The following is an 8,047-nucleotide window of genomic DNA, read 5'->3' as shown; positions in this document are numbered from 1 at the left end:
TGAGCAAAATTATTACCGTTAGCGATGAGAGAGAAGAGAGCAATTACAAGAGTTGCTTATCGTCCATCCAGTGGAAGCTTCGTAAGCATGCTCTTATTTAGTCCACTGTATATATATATAGGTTGGAGGCCTATTTGGAAAGAAAGCAAACAGAGCTAGAATGAAATTAAAGAGTACTAGCAGTTAATTAACTCATAAACCTTTCCATCTTCAAGAAAAATAACATGCCGATTTCAAGAATTTTCATTGGAAATTTGAAAGAGGCTGCCCATCCTGATACCCTCAAAGTTGCCTTAGCTGAATTCATTTCCATGCTGATATATGTTTTTTCCGCTGAAGGCTTTGCCGTATCATCCCGGTTGACGAGCAGCAATTTGCAAGCCTAGCTGATTGCGGCAGCGATAAACCATGCATTTGCTCTTGTCGTTGTAGTTTCAATGGCGACAAGCAATTCTGGAGGTCATGTAAACCCTGCTGTCACGTTTGGTGCCTTTGTGGGAGGTCACATTACCTTATGTAGGACCGTTTTGTATTGGATTGCTCAATTGTTTAGATCTGTCATGGTATGCTTGCTCCTTAAGTATTCTGTTGTTAGTGCAGAAGTATCTCCATTCACTTCAACACCATGAAACGTAGTTGTTTTTAAGATTGTGACAACATTTGTTCTTGTTTACTGTTACACCTTGAAAATTTTCGCGTCGATTACGTCGTAAGCAAACTACTGTAAGTCCGGAAAGGCTATGATACCCCTGTCAGGTTTAAAAAAGACTTTTGACAACTATTAAGCGTGTACTCTAGAGGTTCCGAGGCTAAGATAATCGAAGAAAGTACTTTTCGTGAAAGTTTGTTAACTGGGCAGAGATACAGCCCAACATACGGACCGTAAAAGTGACATACGGTCCGTCTGTTATGCTTGAGAGGCGTAAAACAACATCAGAGAGTTGTGCACAATTTTGACCAATATACGGTCCGACATACGAACTGTAAGTCAGACATACGGACTGTAAATATGACATATGAACCGTATGTCCACCATAAGTTGTTGTCGGTGGAAAACGTTCCAAGTCACATATATTTGGCCCACTTCATTTTTTTCCCATTTTTCTTCACCAACAGACCCCAAACACTCCCAAAATTAGGGTTGTTAGCCTTCTCCACACTAGATCAACATAAATCCAAGGTATATCAAAGATCAAACATCAATAACCAAAGGAAATCAAGTATATGGGTGCCCATTAGGGTTGTTAGCAGCCAAGCCTCTCTTTGGAATTGAAGTTGGGTTTCTCTCCAAGTGAAGTATCTCCACTCAAAAACCCTTCCTACATAATCAAAGGTAAGTTTTATGATCATTTTATGTTATTAAGAATATTGAGTGGTTGAAAGACGTGGATTATTGAAGAAGGTCGAATATGGAGTTCAAATATGGAAACAATGGTGTTCTTGAATGGTAACTTGAATTGAATCATAGTTCTTGGCGTGTAATGGGTAAAATTTTGTGATGAATGATATTTAGAATGTTTAAGAAGTGTTATAAGTGAATAAAAAAAATGATGTCGTATGGTAATCATGGTTGTAGATGACTTTGAAATGGAATTGTGAGGATTGAATAATGTCTAGCTTAATGAAGTTTGTTGATTACGATATTGTGTGCGTTGTTATTGATGTTGGGAGTTGTTTAGTATATGGAGAAAGTTATAGAAACAAAGGAAATGATGCCCAATTTTCATTAGCCCTTAATCGCTTTAGCTTAAGCTTAAGAGTATTATCGATTATCTAATCTTGGTACGAATTCTCTTGAAGGTAGAATCGTGAACCTTGAAGAAAAGCGTTTAATTGATAAAGTTGGAGAGTCGTAAAGGTATGTAAGGCTAGTCCCTTTCTTTAAAAGGCACGACTCCTATAGAATGTTTTCCTATATATGTTTCCATGGTCTTCTTGTATTCCAAAATGTTGAAAGATAAAGATTCTTGATAGTTCCTATGAGAAAGAGATAGACATGTTTTATGATAATGATGACAATAGTGATGATTTCATTTCTCAAGATCCTAAAGCTTGTGATATGGTATTGTTGTGAAGTTAATGATTTACACGATTCCTCGACGATATTCTTTATTGCTAGTCTCACCTTATGATGTTAGTTCCTTCAAGGCGAGACATGATGATCTAGACTACTCCATAATGGAATCGGAGGTTACTGACCTTATGTCACTCCGACAAAGTTATAACTCTTGCTAGAATACTCATACATGTTTCTATAGGACAGGATATGTGTACATATATATATAAAGGGACATATGAGTACATATATGTATATATATGAGATATGGGGAAAGGGAAAGCCCTATAGACGCATGATCATTTGCTAATTGATTATATTTCTATGATGTACATGGATATGTGAGCATGAATACAGGGGATAAAGGGGAAAAGGGCCAGAGCGCTATAGACACAAAACTACCTGATCAGTTGGTATCTGATATGATTATACCATCCCGGGCGCGGGATGCCCGACGCGGGATTTGTGGATAAATGGATCGTGTCGCACGTTCCGCGGCTATATATGGATATATATATATATGTATATGTATGTGATATATGTTGACACCCAATTTTGTCCCACCTTTCCTCCGAAATACCTATTTTACGCTTCCAATATTTTGGCAACTTTAAAAAATAATTATTTATATTTTACTATAATTAATACTGGCATTTCATTATCCTGTCATTATCTTTTACTACCGTTACTACTACCATTATTATTATTATTACTATTATTATTATTTTTATTATTATTATTATTATCATTATTATTATTATTATTATTATTATTATTATTATTATTATTGTTATTATTATTATTACCAGTATTATCATAATTTTGCGTTTCAACATTTTTTACCACCTTACGCACACGCATCGCATTTATCTTCGCACAATTAAATGATAGCGTTTATTTGTTTTCAAAACATTATTGCACGGCTATTACAACGTCATATAATTTTATTACCTGAGCACTAATAATTACATATTTTATATTTTTAGCACACTTAGTATATATTCAATGGATCCTTTATTTGAAATTAGAAAACCAAATTGGTTCTTTCATCAGCCAAATTATTAGTCCAAATACGAGCCCACTTCACCACATTATTTTCGGATTAGCCCATTATCACTTAAAATAATTACCAGCCCATTCGTTTTAATACCCAGCCCAAAAGAAAAATCGACCCAGCCCATAAATTTGACCCGACCCGTCTCGTTCAAAAGAGAAATGAAACCACTAGGGTTTCATTTCCCCCTTCACCACAGCGCTGCACCCCTTCCCTGTTCGTCTCCCTCTTTCCTTTCCTCTCTTCTCTCCCACTTCGCTTTGTTCCCCGCTGTCCCCCACTTCACTTTGTCCCCCGCTCTTCTCTCTCTCCCGCTCCTCCTTCTCTTTTTTTTTTCAACACAAAGAAAAAAACCTATAAATAGTGGCGGATTGAATCGTTTGAGAGAAGTTTTTGGAAAGCCTTGGAATCGAAAAAATCCCTTACAAAACCACAAGTTTTCCAGTGGCCAAAATCCCCTAAGCAAGATTAATACATCAGCTTTATTTCCGAATATCGAGTCAAAATCCTAAGTCGTGTTTTTTTTTTGTTTTCGTTTGTCTTGGCGTCGCTTTGAATCCGAGCATCGCAAACTCGGATTTGGTAGTCTTCGAGGTAGATTGGAAACCCCGCGCCACTTCGCTGCACCCAACAAAGGTGATTTTCTTTCCCTTTAGTTCATTTTGGTATTTTATCTATTTGATGGTTATGTGTGCCGAATTACGAGTGTATCCGTGTTTGAGTTAATCACTCTTTCTATTCAGTCAGATCATGTGTTTAGTTATTAGTTTAGGTCTGTTATGCATGTTTCAATTCCTGTTTAATCGTACTTAAGTGCTGGTTGTTGGTTTAATTTCTTGTTCGATTCGAGTTTCATATGCTTCCGCTGTCTCACGGATAATCTGATCCTCTTTATGTTGTTTGAATAATATTAGTACAGACATGAGTTTTAGGTATAAAATACAGACCTTGGGCGTATTCTCAGTGGTTGGGATCAAAAGGGATTCGTCGTGAATGAGTAATCATTGGATGGGGAGATTTTCTGTAATTCATAACTCAAACTTAACATATAAATGAAGTTTTTTTTGCAATAGCAGTGCGTAGAAAATAACAGTAACCTTCAGTCCTTTCCCTTATTTATCTTTCTTGCTTCAATTTTTGTTGGATTCTGTGATTATTTTGTTTAAATGTGCTGGATAGGTTAGCTTAATCTAGTATGTTTTAGCTAAGCATGTTGTGTTAGTTTGGTTAAGCTGGATTTTCTTTTAGACTGAGGTGGGATTTGAAGCATGCCTATATATCTGTTTGATTATTGGAGTTTAAAGTCACTCATGTTCCCCTATCTGGCTACAGCATGATTATTTCCTCTACGATGTGTTGTTTGAATTCAATACTGCCTTCATAGTGTTCTATTGACGATAAGTATAACCCGTAAGCCTGTGAGATTAAAATGAGTTTGCTAAGACTGAAATGACATTATTTGTTGTGAGAATGACCAAGACTGTCGTATGTTCCATGTGGTTCTGTTTCAGAAGTATAAAGCCCATAATAAGAATTCAGTTCGATTTGGTTTAGCTCTAAAGTCTCAGAGTGTGTTGGAAAGATTCAAGAGATTTTGAAATACAGCCTGTAGAATTTGTGAATTCATCTGGTATTCTAGGAAACCTGTGATGCATGCTTGAAATTCTGTACTGGGCATATATAATGGCTACATGTTGTGTGTTTCCCCTTTGGATTAGTATCTCTGATGAGTAAGCATTCTATGATGATTATTTTGGCTGCCATGATAGGGTTGATCATCCTAAAATATAGGTTAAATGCTTCTGTTTGTGGCCTGCCTTCTTTGCTCGAAAACTAGTTTGAAACATAAATTAGGATGTTTACCAGTTAAATGTTGGCTTAATGATTTAAAGGATCCTTCCTTTGACCGAGTCTTGTTAAATTGCGGTTAAAAGAAGGTAGTAAAGGATCTCCGTTTTCACTTCTCTTTTAGTGTTTATAGAAAATGGCAGCTGCCCTTCATTTATATGGAACGACTGATCAGTTTCCTACCAAAAGTGTCTTGTTTTCTAACAAATCCAGTTCAAGATTTTGTCATTTTCATTCTTTCCTGAGCATTAGTGAATTTGGGTTTCTTTGTAAATATAGAGAAATGTGAGTCTATTCCTTGTTACCTCAATATATATGAGCTGGCTTTGTCCTTGTGCCACCAGCAAGAAGTAGTACTATATGCTTTTCTTTCAAGTGATGAAAATGATATACTGGGCTTCTTGTTGTTGTTGATGAAAAATGATATTACTGTATGATTCTTGAAAAAAGGTATGAGCAAGATATTTTCTTTTTAGTATGTGTACAGGTGCTAAAAAAATGCCTTGGGAAAATATGTTCTTTTGAACCACCATATTCATCTATCCCATAAAGAATCCTCATCACCACCATCATCTGGAAATAAAATTAGTCTAGATGTTCTTGTTATCATAGTAATATTAGCTATCATATTCTTTATTTCTGGTGTCTTGCATTTATTAGTTAGGTATTTGATGGAAAATAGGTCCACTTCATCAATCTCTCAAACTAATAGAGACTCTGAAAGGCAATTGCAACAGCTTTTTAATCTTCATGATTCAGGTTTAGATCAAACCTTAATTGATTCTCTTCCAGTGTTTCTCTACAAAGATTTAGTTGGTTTGAAAGAGCCATTTGATTGTGCTGTTTGTTTATGTGAGTTTTCAGAAGAAGATAAATTAAGGTTGCTTCCTTTATGTAGTCATGCTTTCATATAAGTTGTATAGATACACAGCTGTTGTCAAATTCAACTTGTCCGCTTTGTAGAGATATCCTTTTTACACCTGGTTTTTGTACTGAAAATCCAATATTTTGCTTTGATAGTGATGATGAATGTGGTGGGGTTTCCGAACATGTTAGGCCAAAACCAAATGAGGATTTAGATAGTATTATCAGTTCAAGAAAGGTGTTTTCAGTAAGACTTGGAGAATTCAAGAACATAAACAATGGTGTTCTTGAAATTGGGAAAAGAGACTTTGTTTGTTAGTTTTGCTTAGATGCATGCCATTCTTAGCTTGCTTCAGTTTATAATGGTGGGATTCATGCCCGGCCTGTTTTAGTTTTCCATTGTTAATTACCATCTTTTAAGGTCTAGCCTATCTTTTTCTAAAAACAATTGGTTTTGAGATAATAGTTGATCGTGATTTTGTCCATATTAAAGTTTTAAACAATTCTTCCTTTTCCAAATAATCAGTAATTAAAAACCAGTTTACTTTGCTTTAATTGGAATATTGCTTGCTTTATTTTCTTTCCACTTATTTACTTTTCTGTGAAATTCAGAAGGGTCTGTCCTAATTATGTGTCTACCCATATGTGAACAACTGTGGCCTGCCTTAGATCAGTACCTGTTTTTTGTATGCTGCCAGTGTGCTTTATCTGATTCGGTACCTGTATAAATATGCCAATATGTCCGGTTAAGATTCGCATGAATTCCGAATGTTGCAAGTACACCTCGGTTGAGTCCAGTGCATGTTTGAATGTTATAAACACAGTCAGATTAAGTCCTGTTATGTTATATACCGCAACAGATTTTTACTTGGTTTTGTGTGTATCCAAAATTACAAGTATGCCTTGTCTGGGTTATATCTATGCTGAGTCCTGTATGTTATTGCGTGAGTCCTATATGTTACTGCGTGAACAAATATGCCTTATTGAGTGTGTATACATGATGTATACCTAAAATATACACAAAATATACAGAGTCTACTGATCTATTTTGAATTTATATCCAACATGTTTAACCTTACCCATTGATTAGGTACTAATCCTTTTCTTTCGTTTTGTGCATGACCATCGCATACGAGTTCGAGAGACGCGTTCTTCTTCCGCATTTGGCGTTGGGTTCAAAGCCCAACATGACTCCTCTCCCTGTCCAGCCATCTGTCCGCAAAAAAAGATAGAAAAACAAGTCCTGGGCCAAAGCCCAATAGGCAGCAACAGCAGCAGTAGCAGTCCTTCAAAAATGGGCTGAGCCCATTTAATTTTATTTCAGCCTCTATTTATTTTTATTTTTATTTTTTTTATGCATTTAATTTGTATTATTGGACTAACCCTTACTTTGTTTTGTTTTCCTAACTTAGATGAATTCTAGTAAAATTTAGTGGCTTAGCTTTAGTATAATGGGTAGAATTTAAGAGAGAAACTCGCCATTAGTCCCATAAGTTTCTTTTTATGTTGAACTATTTATAGCATATATAATATTTATTTTATTGGAATAATTGAGTTGCAAAATAGCATGCCTATATATTTTGGGTTAAAGGAATCATTTTTGTTCTTACTATCTTAGGAATTTCAGGATTTCACTAATACGCAAATATAAGCTCAAATATATTTTTTAAGTTTTGAATCCATTACGCATACTTTTTAAGCATAGTTAATAAAAGGATAAAGAAAGCTCACATAAGCTATGTTTTACATTTTTTTGCTCTTAAATCGCAAAATCAATTAATATCTCACCATTTGAGTTGTTTCAAATATTTATTAAAACACTGCAGCGTTTTCTTTTCTTCTACTTATATATTTTATGCAAATCTTATTTTAAATAACATTATTATATAAAGTCTTTTGCAACTTTTATAAGTTTTATTTTAAATGGCATTTACAATCTTCTTTTATGCAAATTATTATATTTTCTCTAAATCCTATCTTAAGCAACATTCTTATATTTTTCTTAAAAACCTTAGCGACATTTCTTAACCCCTTTTCTTAAAATTTAAGCACCTTATCTAACCCTAATTAATTGACCTAAGTTTGGCCGGATAACCGTAGTTAACGGATTCTAAAGGATGCCTAACCCCTTCCCTTTAGGATAATATAGAACCCTTACCTAGAATCACACTGATTAAGCAGACTATTAATTGAGGTTTAACCAGCTTTACCTTAGTTAATAAATT

General features: G+C 34.9%; 1 pseudogene; it reads left to right on the top strand.

Annotated features, from left to right (window-relative positions):
* The first annotated feature begins 5,455 nt into the window (after positions 1–5,455).
* LOC132643735 (RING-H2 finger protein ATL46-like) lies at positions 5,456–6,252 on the top strand (annotated as a pseudogene).
* Positions 6,253–8,047: the final 1,795 nt, after the last annotated feature.

The sequence above is a fragment of the Lycium barbarum genome, chromosome 6 (assembly GCF_019175385.1).
Source record: "Lycium barbarum isolate Lr01 chromosome 6, ASM1917538v2, whole genome shotgun sequence".
NCBI classification, from domain to species: Eukaryota; Viridiplantae; Streptophyta; class Magnoliopsida; order Solanales; family Solanaceae; genus Lycium; species Lycium barbarum.
Note: the sequence above shows the minus strand (reverse complement) of the source record. Positions and strands in the feature narration are given on the sequence as shown.